This window comes from Mustela nivalis, assembly GCF_964662115.1.
Source record: "Mustela nivalis genome assembly, chromosome: 14".
Classification (NCBI taxonomy): domain Eukaryota; kingdom Metazoa; phylum Chordata; class Mammalia; order Carnivora; family Mustelidae; genus Mustela; species Mustela nivalis.
The window spans coordinates 78,035,166-78,050,864 of NC_139033.1; the positions used below are offsets into that span (position 1 = coordinate 78,035,166).

General features: G+C 34.8%; 1 pseudogene across 1 annotated transcript; it reads left to right on the forward strand.

Moving 5' to 3' along the window:
• The first annotated feature begins 1,446 nt into the window (after positions 1-1,446).
• On the forward strand, positions 1,447-1,891 carry LOC309848152 (ubiquitin-conjugating enzyme E2 variant 1-like; annotated as a pseudogene). Its single transcript has 2 exons — positions 1,447-1,615; positions 1,743-1,891. The product of its transcript is annotated as a ubiquitin-conjugating enzyme E2 variant 1-like (transcript).
• The last annotated feature ends 13,808 nt before the right edge of the window (positions 1,892-15,699 follow it).

Here is a 15,699-nt window from a genome sequence, read left to right on the forward strand (position 1 = left end):
AAAACAGTTAACTAAATGGCAGTAAGTTCTTACCCATAAATAATGAATTTAAATGTAAATGGATTAAATTCATAAATCAAAAGACATATAGTATTTGAATTGATTTTTAAAAAGTATCTAAAACTATATGTTGCCTATAAGAGACTCACTGTACTTATATAGTGATAAAATAGACATTAAGTCAAAAACTATATAAAAGACAAATGTTGCTATGTAATGTAAAGGGGTAATTCTATCAAAAGGATATAATATTTGTAAATACTTATGCACCTAATATCAAAGCACCTAAATATATAAAGCAAATATTAATAGACCCAAGGGAAGAAATAGACAGTGATACAGTATTACTAGGGGACTTCAGTACTCCACTTTCAACAATGGATAGATCATCCAGACATAAACACAATAAGGAAAATCAAACTTTTTTAAATTTCTTTTTATTTTTTTATTTGACAGACAGAGATCACAAGTAGGCAGAGAGGCAGGCAGAGAGAGAGGAGGAAGCAGGCTCCAACTTGAAAAACATTGTATACCAAATGGACCTAACCAACATATATGTATATAGAACATTCCATCCAACAAGAGCAGAATACACACTCTTCTCAAGTGCTCATGAAACATTTTCCAGGATGAATCATATATTAGGCCACAAAACAACTTAAGAAGATCAAAATCATATCAAGTGTCTTTTTTGACCACAATGGTATGAAACTAGAAATCAATAACAAGAAGAAAACTGGAAAATTCACAAATATGTGGAAATTCAACAATGTGCTCCTAGAACAGTAAATGGGTCAAAGAAGAAATCAAAAGGGAAATTAAGAAATATTTTGAAACAAATAAAAATGGAAACACAACATATCACAACAGTCAGATGGGACAATCTTTATATTCCCTGGAAACCCCAAGTGCAGCTTTGAGGACTTCAAGGAGCCATGAATACTCAGACAATTATACAGTGATGAATGTAGTGCTTCCTGTGTGCCAGGTGATTATATTACTTCTACATCTATGTGATATCATATCATCCCTTTGAGAGAAGGATGGGAAGCAGAGAGGTTGAACAGTCACTCTAATTCAGCAAGGTGGTGTCTGGCACAGCTGAACCCTGTCCCAAGTGTCTCATGCTGGCTCTCACATCCATTTTCACCATGACAGCCTTGTCTTTTACTATGTAGCTATGCCTCACATGGATATTTGGGCAGAGGAAGGCCTAGAAGTTCTAAGCTGTAATTTGTCATTTCTGACCACATCACTGTGCTCTTCCACAGGCTTTGCTCCTTGCGACAGTGTGTCTTCATCATGCCTTGTTGGTCAGGAACTGTAGACTCTACAGATTGATTCAAGTTCAATGCCAAATGCTGGGAAAAATCCAGGAAACTATGGGGTTCTCCCAAGGTCTGAACACTAAATAGAAACTCACACAGGGAGCGACAGCGATGCAAGATGGCAGCCACAATGGTCTCAGGAGTAAAAGTACCTTGCAATTTTTGACTGTTGGAAGAACTGGAAGAAGGCCAGAAAGAAGTAGGAGTTGGCACAGTTAGCTGGGGTCTAGAAGCTGACAAAGACATGACACTTACAAGATGGACAGGGATGATAATTGGGCCTCCAAGAACAATTTATGAAAACTGAATTTACAGCCTTAAAATAGAATGTGGACCTAAATACCCAGAAGCACCCCACCTTTGTAAGATTTGTAACAAAAATTACTATGAATGGAGTTAATAGTTCTAATGGAGTGATGGACCCAAGAGCCATATCAGTGCTAGCAAAATGGCAGAATTCATATAGCATCTAAGTTGTCCTGCAAGAGTTCCAGCACCTAATGATGTCTAAAGAAAACATGAAACTCTGTCAGCTGCCTGAATGACAGTGTTATGGCAATTAATCAAAAAGAGAAACTACAAACCCTCCCCCACTTCCCCATTCGATTTAAGCAGTAATTTTCCATAGTTACATTTTCTAGATATGTCTTGTAGAACTCAAAATCACCGGAAGGATTTGAAGCTCCTTCAAATTTGAAGCTCCCATTCAAAGGCAATTTATCTTAAGATATTGTAAATGATACTAATTTTTTGTCCATTTGAAATATAGAAGTTGTGCTATAACAAAAAAAAAGAAAGAAAGAAAGAAAGAAACTCACACAGACCCCTCTGTCTTTTATTTTCCACCCCATCCCCCATACTCTGTTAGCACCACAAGTAGTTATTTCTACCCTGACTTCATCTTTCATAAAATTGTAACTCTTATACTTCCACAGGTGTTTACATGTTTTACCATGATATGTATTTTTTAAAATGTGGGTTTGTTTCACATTAATTTCATAAGTAAGAAGATAATTTATAACTGTGGCTTATTAAAACCAAAAATTTTGGGTGCCTGGGTGGCTCAGTGGTTAAGCCGCTGCCTTTGGCTCAGGTCATGATCTCAGGGTCCTGGGATCGAGTCCCGCATCGGGCTCTCTGCTCAGCGGGGAGCCTGCTTCCTCCTCTCTCTCTCTCTCTGCCTGCCTCTCTGCCTACTTGTGATTTCTCTCTGTCAAATAAATAAATAAAATCTTTAAAAAAAAAACTAAAAATTTTTTAAAAGGAAAAATCATCTTGGATTCTTTATTACTATAAAGTGCACTTTAGTGCTAGCCAATTTCACAATCTTATAATGGAGAAAACATAATAAATTAAAATGTTTGGGTGAATTTTAAAGGACATCAGTTACTGTGGGGCACCTGCATGATCCAGTTGGTTAAAGGTGAGACTCTTGATCTCAGCTCAGGTTTTGATGTCAGGGTCATCAGTTCAAGCCCCACATTGGGCTCCTCACTGAGCATTTCAATTACTGCTGTTCTCATTATTTAACACATGAATAATTTTATGAAAAATATATTTATGGGGTGCCTGGGTGGCTCAGGTGTTTAAGCGGCTGCCTTTTGCTCAGGTGATGATCCCAAGGTCCTGGGATCAAGCCCGAATTGGGCTCCCTGCTCAGTGGAGAGCCTGCTTCTCCCTCTCCCTCTGCTGCTCTGCCTACTTGTGCTTTCTCGCTCTTTCTGTCAAATAAATAAATAAAATCCTTAAATATATATACACATATATTTATATAACAATCTACTAAGAAGTGGTGTTGGGAAAACTAGATATCCATCCACATCCAAAAGGATGAAACTGGACCCTCAAAAACTAACTTGAAATGGGTTAAAGTAGGGGTGCCTAGGTGGCTCTATTAGTTAAGCAAAAGACTCCTATTTCAGGTTAGGTCATGATCTCATAGTCATGTGATCAAGCTCTGTGTTGGGCTCACCTGGGCATGGAGCTTGGTTAAAATTATTTATCTCCCTCTGCCCTTCCCCACATCTCTGTCTTTAAAAAAAAAAAAAAAAAGGAAAAGAAAAAATATGGATTGAAGAGGTAAATATAAGACATGAAATCACAAAACTCCTAGAAGAAAATATAAAGAAACAGCTATTTAACATTGGTCTTGACAATGATTTCTTTGGATAAGACCCCAAAAGCACAGGCAACAAAAGCAAAAATTAAAAAGTGTGACTCTTCTTATCCACCATGATCAGGTGGGATTCATCCCTGGGCTACAAGGATGGTTCAACATTCACAAATCAATCAATGTGATACAACAAATTAATATGAGAAGAGAGAAGAACCACATGGTCCTCTCAATTGATGCAGAAAAAGCATTTGACAAAATCCAGCATCTGTTCCTGATTAAAACGCTTCAAAGTATAGGGATAGAGGGAACATTCCTGAACCTCATCAAATCTATCTATGAAAGACCCACAGCAAATAAGCTTGCAGCCTTCCCATTGAGATCAGGAACAAGACAAGGATGCCCACTTTCACCACTCTTGTTCAACATAGTATTAGAAGTCCTAGAAACAACAATCAGGCAACAAAGAGAAATAAAAGGTATCCAGATTGGTAATGAAGAAGTCAAACTCTCTCTCTTCACAGATGACATGATTCTTTATATGGAAAACCCAAAAGACTCCACCCCCAAACTACTAGAACTCATACAGCAACTCAGCAACGTGGCAGGATACAAAGTCAATGTGAAGAAATCAGTGGCTTTCTTATACACTAACAATGAAAATACAGAAAGGGAAATTAGAGAATCGATTCCATATACTATAGCACCAAGAACCATAAGATACCTGGGAATAAACCTAACCAAAGAGGTAAAGGATCTGTACTCGAGGAACTACAGAACACTCATGAAAGAAATTGAAGAAGACACAAATAGATGGAAGACCATTCCATGCTCTTGGATTGGAAGAATAAACATTGTTAAAATGTCTATACTGCCTAGAGCAATATATACTTTTAATGCCATTCCGATCAAAATTCCACCGGTATTCTTCAAAGAGCTGGAGCAACTAATCCTAAAATTTGTATGGAATCAGAAGAGACTGCAAATCGCTAAGGAAATGTTGAAAAACAACAATAAAGCTGGGGGCATCACGTTACCTGATTTCAAGCTTTATTACAAAGCTGTGAGCACCAAGACAGCATGGCACTGGCATAAAAACAGACACATAGACCAGTGGAACAGAGTAGAGAGCCCAGATATGGACCCTCAACTCTATGGTCAATTAATCTTCGACAAAACAGGAAAAAATATACAGTGGAAAAAACAGTCTCTTCAATAAATGGTGCTGGGAAAACTGGACTGCTATATGTAGAAGAATGAAACTCGACCATTCTCTTACACCGTACAGAAAGATAAACTCCAAATGGATAAAAGACCTCAACGTGAGACAGGAATCCATCAGAATCCTAGAGGAGAACATAGGCAGTAATCTCTTCGATATCAGCCACAGCAACTTCTTTCAAAATATGTCTCCAAAGGCAAAGGAAACAAAAGCAAAAATAAACTTTTGGGACTTCATCAAAATCAAAAGCTTCTGCACAGCAAAGGAAACAGTCAAAAAAGCAAAGAGGCAACCCATGGAATGGGAGAAGATATTTGCAAATGACAGTACAGACAAAAGGTTGATATCCAGGATCTATAATGAACTCCTCAAACTCAACCTACATGAAACACGCAAACATATCAAAAAATGGGAAGAAGATATGAACAGACACTTCTCCAATGAAGACATACAAATGGCTATCAGACACATGAAAAAATGTTCATCATCATTAGCCCTCAGGGAGATTCAAATTAAAACCACATTGAGATATCACCTTACACCAGTTAGAATGGCCAAAATTAACAAAACAGGAAACAACATGTGTTGGAGAGGATGTGGAGAAAGGGGAACCCTCTTGCACTGTTGGTGGGAATGCAAGTTGGTGCAGCCTCTTTGGAGAACAGTGTGGAGATTCCTCAAGAAATTAAAAATAGAGCTTCCCTATGACCCTGCAATGGCACTCCTGGGTATTTACCCCAAGGATACAGATGTCGTGAAAAGAGGGGCCATCTGTACCCCAATGTTTATAGCATCAATGGCCATGGTCGCCAAACTATGGAAAGAACCAAGATGCCCTTCAACAGACGAATGGATAAGGAAGATGTGGTCCATATACACTATGGAATATGCCTCCATCAGAAAGGATGAATATCCAACTTTTGTAGCAACATGGACGGGACTGGAAGAGATGATGCTGAGTGAAATCAGTCAAGCAGAGAGAGTCAATTATCATATGGTTTCACTTATTTGTGGAGCATAACAAATAGCATAGAGGACAAGGGGTATTAGAGAGGAGAAGGGAGTTGGGGTAAATTGGAAGGGGAGGTGAACACGAGAGACTATGGACTCTGAAAAACAATCTGAGGGGTTTGAAGTGGCGGGGGGGTGGGAGGTTGGGGTACCAGGTGGTGGGTATTATAGAGGGCACGGATTGCATGGAGTACTGGGTGTGGTGAAAAAATAATAAATACTGTTTTTCTGAAAATAAATAAATTGAAAAAATTTTTTAAAAAAGTGTGACTCTTCAAACTAAAAAGCTCTTTACAGTAAAAGAAACAACCAACAAAATGAAAAGGCCATATGCTCAAAGTTAAAGGATGAAAGATGATTCCCCAAGCAAGTGAAAACCAAAGAAAGAAGTACAGCTGTCAGACAAAATAAACTTCAAGCCAAAAATGATAATAAGAGACAAAGAAGAGTATGACATAATGATCAAAGGGTCACTGCATCAAGAAGACATAACAATGGCAAATATACATGTTCCCAACACCCAAGCACCAAAATATATAAGCAAATACTAACAGATCTTAAGAAAGAAATAGACAACAATATAATAGTAGGGGAATTTAATACTCTACTACCAGCAATGGATAAATTTTGCTGACAGAAAATCAACAAGGAAATAGAATTGAATCATAGTTTAGAACAAATAAACTTAGCAGACATACACAAAACATTCCATCTAACAATAGCAGAATACACATGGAATACATAGGTCTGCACATGGAATCTTCTTCAGAATGGATCATATAATAGGACACAAAACGAATCTTAGCAAATTTTAAGCGACTGAAGTTATACCAGTGATCCTCTCTGACCACCAATGGTATGAAACTGGAATCAATAAGAGAAAAGTTAGAAAATCTACAAATATGTGGAAACTAACAATACAACTCTAAAAAATCAATGGGTCAAAGAAGAAATCAAAAGGGAAATAAAAGGGTATATCCAAACAAATGAAAATAAAAATACAATGTATCAAATCTTGTGGAATACAGCAAAAGAAGTTTTGAGAGGAAAGTTTATAGCAGTAAACTCATCCTTTGAGAAATTAGGAAGATCTCAAATAAACAACCTAATTTTATACCTCAAAGAACTAGGAAAAGAAAAACAAGTTAAGCCCAAAGTTAGCAGGAGGAAGGAAATAAAGATCGGAGCAAAAATAAATGAAATAAAGACCAGAAAAGTAACAGAAAAGATCAGCAAAACCAAGGGCTGGTTGTCTTAAACGATAAACAAAAGTGACAAACCATTTATTGAATAAGAACTTAATATCCCAAATATACAAAGAATTATACAACCTAAGAGCAAAGAACAAACATCCAATTAAGAACTAGAAGAACTACGTAGACATTTTTCCAAAGAAAACGTCAAAATGACTAATAGGCATATGAAAAGACACTCAGTATCACTAATGATCATGGAAATGCAAATTAAAAACACAATGAAATTCTACCTCAAACCTGTTAGAATGGCTGTCCTCAGGAAGACAAGAGACAACAAGTGCTGGTGAGGATGTGGTCAAAGGGAACCCTTACATCCTTTTGGTGAGAATATATATTGGTCCAGCCACTGTGGAAAACAGTATGGAAGTTGCTCAAAAAAATTAAAAATAGATCCACCAATTCTGGATATATACCCAAATGAAATGAGATCAGAATTTTGAAGATATATATGCACTCACATGTTTTTTGCAGCATTATTAACAATATCCAAGATATGAAAACAACCAAAATGCTTATCAACAGATGTTTTAATTTTAAAAAGTGATATATATACACAATGGAATATTATTCAACCATGATAAAGGAGGATATCCTGCCATTCATGACAACATGGATGGACTTTGAGCACATTATGCTTAGTGAGATATTAGACATAGAAAGACAAAATTCTAAATGATGTCACTTATATGTGGAATCTAAAAAAGTCAAATTCATTAAAAAAAAATGATGGTTACCAGGGGATGGGGGTTGGAGGAATAAGACTGATATTGTTTAAGCGTAAAAACTTGTAACAGGTGGTAAATAAGCCATAGAGATCTAATGCACAGTATGATAAATATAAACAACAATATTGTACTCTAATATGTCATGTGACAGATATGGCTACAACAGCAATCACATTGCAATATAAAAATATATTAGAGTAACACATTGTACACCTTAAATTTACATAATATTAAATGTCAAATATATTCAGTAAAAGAAATGGAAAGGCAACCTATGGAATGGGAGAAAATATTTGCAAACCATATGTCAATTCAGGCGTTAATACCCCAAATAAATAAGTAACTCATATAATTAAATAATAAAAACACAAATAATATTATTTAAATATAGGAAAAGAATCAGAGGGTCGCCTGGGTGGCTCAGTTGGTTGAGCAACTGCCTTCAGCTCAGGTCATAATCCTGGAGTTCCAGGGGATCAAGCCCCATAAGGCTCCCTGCTCAGCAAGGGATCTGCTTCTCCCTCTGCCCTTCCCCCTCTCATTCTCTCTCTCTCTCTTACTCTCTCTCTCAAATAAATAAATAAAATCTTAAAAAAAAAAAGAAAGGAAAAGGACCAGAATAAATATTTTTCCAAAGAAGACAAACATGTCCAACAGGTACATGAAAAAAATGCTCAACATCACTAATAATCAACAGAATGTAAATCAAGTCTATAATGAGATACTATCTCACACCTGTTAGAATGACTGGGATCATAAAGACAAGAGATAACAAATGCTGGTAAGGATGTGGAAAAAAGAAACCTTAATGTACTCTTGGTGGGAATGTAAATTAGAACAGACACCATGGAAAACATTATGGAGGGTCCTTCAAAAAATAAAGATAAAACTACCATGTGACTTAGAAATTCCACTTCTGGGGATATATCCAAAGGAAATGAAACTCTTATTTCAAAGAGATATCTGCACGCCATTTTATTTACAGTATTGTTTACAATAAGCAAGTAATAGTGAATTACAAACTACCTTAGTGTTCACTGGTGAATGAAATGATAAAGAAACTGGTACAGTGTGGTGCACACACACACATGCATACACACAGAGGTATATTATTCAGCCATAAAAAGGAAGAAATCCTGCCATTTGCTACAATATAAATGAAACTTGAGGACATTATGCTAAGTGAAATTATTTATACAGAGAAAGAAAAATACTATATGATCTCACATATGAAATCTAAAAAAAAAAAAAAAAACTCCTAGAAACAGAGAGTGGATTAGTGGTTGTGAGAGTGGAGAAAATGGGTGAAGGTGGTCAAAGAGTGCAAACTTCCAGTTAAAAGATTAATAAATTATAGGATCTAATGTACAGCATAGCAACTAAAGTTAATAACACTATATTGAATACTAGAAAATTACTGAGAAAGTAAATCTTTAAAGTTCTCACCACACACACACAAGACAGTAACTATGTGAGATGATGGATGTCTTAATTAATGTTATGGTATTAATCATTTTGCAATAAAGACATGTACCAAATCATCATGCTTTATAGTTTAAAATTATACAATATTATATGACAGTTTTATCTCAATAAAGCTATAAAAAATCCAATATGTACAAAGATTGGCATCAAAGACCTTATTTGATCTTTAGCTATTTTACTCTTTACAATTTTTATAAATTAATGATAAAAAATTTTAAACTATATGCATTTATAGAATATGTGTTTATTAAATGATATTGAAATATTAGCTTTCATTATATTGTATAAAATTGGGTTTCTATAAGAAAAAGTTTGTCTCAGAATAAACAAAGAAATAGTTTAATGTGTTGGTGAGGATGTGGAGAAAAAGAAACCCCTGTGCACTGTTGGTGGGAAGGTAAATTGGTACAACCACTATGGAAATCAGTATGGCATTTCCTCAAAAAATTAAAAGTAGAAATAATGTATGATTCAATAATTCCACTACTGAGTATTTATCCCCCTAAAATGAAAACACAAATGCAAAAAGATACATGTAGTCCTATGTTTATTACAACATTATTTACAGTAGCCAAGATATGGAAACAACCTAAGAGTATCAGTTGATAAATGGATAGGAAGGTGGGTACACACACACACACACACACACACACACACAAGAATATTGCTTAGCCATAAAAAAAGGATGAGATCTTGCCATTTGCAACAACATGGATGGATTTAGAGGGTATTATGCTAAGGGAAATAAATCAGACAGAAAGACAAATACCATATGATTTTGCTGATATGTGGGATGTGAAAAATAAAACACATGAATAAACAAAAAAAGCAGAATGAGACCTATAAATACAGAGAACAAAACTGATGGTTGCCAAAGGGAAGTGAGTAGCAGGAAGGGTAGAAAGGGTGAAAGGAAGTGGGAGATACAGGCTTTCAGTGATGGAATGAATAAGTCATGGGAATAAAAGGAGCAGCATAGGGAATGTAGTCAGTGATATTGTTAATAGCATTGTGTGTTGCCACATGGTAGCTACACTTGTGGTGAGCACAGCATAACATAGAGAGATGTTGAGTCATTGTGTTGTACACCTGGAACTAATGTAACATTGTGTGTCAACTATACTCAAATTAAAATTTTTTAAAAAATAATTTTAATCAGTACACTATTAATTATTACTATGGGCAGCTCTTGAGTTGTCAAAAAATAATTTATGGCAGAAAGTGAAATATGATTTGATGTCTAAAGAAGGTCAGTATTTATACAGTTTTCACAGGAGAGAAATATACCCCAGGGAGTAGGATATGGAGGACTGAGACACAGAGGTAGTAAAAAGTAAGACAGTAAAACAAGAGATGCCTAAGATGGAGCCATTGAAGACTTCTTTGTGGTGTTAGATACTTTGAAATTTCCATATCTCAATATTAGGAGAAAATTACGGTTTCTGCCTTTCTTGGGGTCCATTCGTACAAGTATAACAAGGCTTCTTCATAGTATAAAGTTGCCAGCTGCCCAGAGTAGAATAGGCGGAGATGAGACACTTTGTGTTCAGATAGAACAAATCTGGGGAGGTAATGAAATAGATAAGCTATTTCTTTCTTAAGCATAGACCCAAGTAGCTTGAATGTAGGTTGGATAATTTTGTGTTCCTCATTTGGTCTGAATATATTTTTTTAAAAACCATAAGGCTTATATGAGGTTTTGTGTCATGGTCAATTGTTCCTCTAAATTTATAATTTTATTCAATATTATCCAATTGAAACATATGAAATATTATCTTAGAAAACTGCATTTAAAATATTTGCATAAGAAATGCATTTTGATAGAAAAGACATGTTTCTAAAAACATATATTCAAACTGAACATAAAATAAGAATGGAAATATTCAAATAAAACAGATGCAAAGGGACACCTGAGTGGCTCAGGCAGTTGAGTGCTACCTTTGGCTCAGGTCATGGTCACAGGGTGCTGGGATCAAGCCCCACATTGGGCTTCCTGCTCAGCAGGGTGTCTGCTTCTCCCTTTCCCTCTGCCCTTCCCTCTGCTTGTGTTCCCTCTCTCTTTCCCTCCCACTCACTCTCTCTCGCTCACTCTCTCAAATAAATAAATATATTAAAAAAAAAAAAATCAGGGGCGCCTGGGTGGCTCAGTGGGTTAAGCCGCTGCCTTTGGCTCAGATCATGATCTCAGGGTCCTGGGATCGAGCCCCACATCGGGCTCTCTGCTGAGCGGGGAGCCTGCTTTGTCCTCTCTCTCTGCCTGCCTCTCTGCCTACTTGTGATCTCTGTCTGTCAAATAAACAAATAAAATCTTTAAAAAATAAATAAATAAAAATTTTTAAAAAGCAGATGCATAAAGGAATAGTCTGTTTTGTTTAATAAGTATGCAATAGCATTTAATTTCCCTCACAACTTATGATAAAAATTAATTAAATGGAAAATCACTCTTGTCATGACGACTTTAGTCATAATGTTGGATAAATCAGTGTTCTAAAGCAGTATTTTTAAAAATACATTCCTTAAACATCAATCCACAAAATGTCCCTCTTCAAAAAGTGAACCATCCATACATAGGTGTAAGGACCACCACATATGTTATCCCTTCTTGAAATTACTTTGATGTTAGCATATTAAAGGCTCTCAGAAGTCCTGCAATAAATGAACCTGCTTAGTATTGTTTATCACACATTATATTGCAGAACCTAAAATTTTAAGTGTTATCTTGACATTTTTGAGCCTGACAGGGCCTCAGAGGTCTAACCAAGAGTCCCCTATTCCCCTTCAAATATATCTGCCCATTCACCCAGCAGGAAGGGCTCCCCAGCTGGCTAGATCCCCTATCAGGTGGATAAGCTGAATTGTACCCAGTTCTCAATCTAAGGGGTTTTAGTTCTCTGCCAACCAAGAAATTATTTAAACAAGCTAATCCCATTCTCTCATAGAAACCAGGGGGTACCCCATGACTTGTTACTACAAAGCTTGTCCCTTCTGAGTGAAGTTTTCATGTGGCCCTGCATGTTGTGCAGTGTTCTCCTCTCCAAGTATGAGTATATGTGACTGTTAACTGCTGTCAGTCTCATCTGTTCAGTGGCAGGTGCTGTGTGTTCGCCATCTCCTACAACTTAGGGTATAAATTCCATTCTTCACCAACAGGATGAGTAGGAGATAATCAGAATACATGGTTTCCCTATACTTTACAAAAACAGAACTCTCTTGTTTCTTCTATTGAAATAAGTGTCTCAGATATCCATACACCTATATAAAGAAATGCTGATCTGTGTTATTGAGCAAAGACTCTATGGCTAAAGCATTGATTTTTCTGGACACCATTCATCAAATCAACAGTAGAAAAAAGCAAAAAGAAAAAAACTTTTCATGATAAACTGTTACGTGCAGTAAGCATGGCTCTTGGAATACTAAGAGGTACAATATAGATTGTTATATTCAGGCACCTAAGAGTTATATGATTTGCCTTGAAATTTTCATTCGGGCTTAATATACTGAAAGTTTTATTCAGTCTCAGTCATGAAGAGTCAAGGGGACTTGAAAAGGAAGATGAAATATTAACTAGTCTCTGAAAACACTGAGGGGGCTTAGTCAAGGCAGAATGAAGAGCAACCCAAGCATCAGTATGTATAAGAGCTAAGGCACAGTCATGGAAAAGGATAGCAAGTCTTCTCAGTTTCAAGCTTACTGTGTTTGGAGAACCAAGAATAAAGACGAATATTTTTATAAAGAGCAGAGTCTTTTGTTAGAGTATTAAATAAATTAAAAGTGGCAGATGTAGAATAATTTGGAAGGAATTATATGACTAATATGGAGTTAAACTTTATCATAAAAGCAATAGAAGGAACAAGGGTGTCAGAGTTCAGTAATAAAGTCCAAAAAAGAGTAACAGCTCTAATTCTTCATGTAATTGAACACCTGACATTAAAAAAAAAAAAAAGATGTAACATAACTAGTGATATTATGAGTACACTATTCCCATAGTCTCTGTGTTCACAATTTCAGTCGTTATGTTAAAATTATATGAACTCTCACATAATGACAACTTAAAATTTCCAAATACTTGGAAATTAACAACACTCTTCTAAAAAATTCCATGGGTCAAAGAGGAAGTCTCAAGAGCAATTAGAAAATATTTGAGCTGAATAAAATAAAAATATAATATATCAAAACTTGTGTGATACAGCTAAAGTAATGCTTACAGGGAAATTTATGCCATTTAATGCTTATATTAGTAAAGAAGAAAGATTTTAAATTACCATTTTAAGCTTCTGTATCAAGAAACCAGAAGAAAAGCAGAAAAAAATAAAAGATCAGAAGTAAATGAAATCGAAAACAGAATAGAGAAAATAAATGAAACAAGGCTGATTTGGGGGAAAAGACTATTAAAATTAATATACCTGTAGACAGACTGATGAATAGAGATGGTACAAATTACCAATACGAAAAATAAAAGAGGAATATCAGTACAAAGTCATAGGCATTACTTGAACAAAAAGAGGAAATATTAACAACTCTATCCAAATGAATTAAACAACTCAGAAAATATAAGCCATTTTTATGAAAGTAGGAAAAATTGAAATGATGAAGTGAAACTCACCCAAGATGAAATAGATAACCTGAATAGTCCTACATCTACTAAATTTAAAATGTACTAAGTTTAAAATCTTATTAAAAAGAAAACTGTATGCAAAGACCATTTCAGGAATATGACCAAATATTTAAAGAAATAATAACACCAACTCTACACCAATCTTTTCCATAAAAAGAAAGGAACATTTTATTCAGTTTAAACTTTTCTAGTTTCCCTCGAGATTTTCCTCTTTGACCCGTGAATTTTTTAGAAGGGTACTGTAATTTCCAAGTACTTGGAGCTTTTCCAGTTGTTATGTTAGAGTTCATATAATTTTAACATAACAACCAAAATTCTAAACAAAGATGCTATGAGAAGGGTGTTAACATGCATCTTTTTTAATATTAGGTGTTCATATATTTAAAAAATCAAAACTATATTATATACTTTATGAGTCTGAAAAACCTTGATGCCAAAAACCATACAAAGTTGTTCCAAGTAAAGAAAACTACAGATATTAAACTACAGGTATTAACCCCTCATGAATGTAGAAAATTTCTCAAAAGATATTAGCCAGTCAAATACATCAATATATAGCAAGAATAATACACCATGGTCAAGTAGAGTTTTCCCCAGGAATGCAAGCCTAGTTCAATACTCAAAATCAAGCAAGAGTAACTCATCAGATTAATAATCTAAGGAAGAAAAAAAAAACATGAAATCATATCACATTTGGTAGAAGAGGCATTTGAGAAAATTCAACATCCATTCACAATAAAAATTCTCAGCAAAGCAGTAGGAAAAGAATTTACTTATAAAACCCCACATCTAACAATGCTTAATGGTGAAATACTGAATCCCCCATCCCCTCAAGATTGGGAAGAAGGAAGGCATTTTTAATCTCACCACTTCTGTTATTTAATAATATACTTAAAGTCCTTGTCAGTGCAACAAAGCAAGAAAAAGAACGTGTACAGATTGGTAAGTAAACAAGAAAGCTGGAATTGTTCAGAGATTATAATGAAAATATCAAGGAATCTACAAAAAGAATCTTGAATTAATAAGTCAGTTTATCAAGACCACAGATAGGAGGTCATCTTTCAGAAATTAATTGTATTTCTATATGAGAGTAAAGAACAATTGGAGACCCACATTTGAAAAACAGTATCATGTACAAAAATTCTCAAAAACAATTTCAGTATACATCTAGTAATACATGTTCAGAATCTATATGTCAAAACTATACAATGTTGTTGAACAAAATCAACAACCTAAATAAGGTCAGAGTCATACCATGGATTGGAAAACTAAAAATACTTAAGATGTCAATTCTTTTCAAATTGATATGTAGATTAGATGCCATTCCAATCAAAATCCCAACAAGATATTTTATAAATATAAGCATATCTAAAATTTATATGTTAAAGAAAAATAATTATAATAAATGATTTTGGGAAAAAACAATAAATACAGAACTCACATTACCCAATTTAAGGCAAAACAAAAACACATAAATTAAGAATATGATATTTGAAATGTTATATATTCAGAGGTCAATAGAATAGAATATGGAACTCAGGAACAGACCTACCCAAATACCTGCAATTGGTTTTTTACAGTGGTGCAAAAGCAACTCAATTGAATAAGAATAGTGTTTTCAACAAATAGCATTCCAACAAATAACATTTGCATATTGGACAACAATATGCAAACGAATGAACCTGTATCTCAACCACATGCTCTATACAAAAATAAACTCAAGATTATCTTGAGTTACAACATACTTGAGTACTTAAATCTTCAGATATAAAAAATTAACTGAAGATTATGAATCTAAAAGTAAAACATAGAACTAAACAACTTTTAGAAGAAACTCAGAGAAATTAAAATGAAAAATGTTTGCTCTTCATAAGACACTAAGAATGAAAAGGGATACTGTACACATGAAGAAAATATTTGTAAATCAATAAATCATTTTTCTAA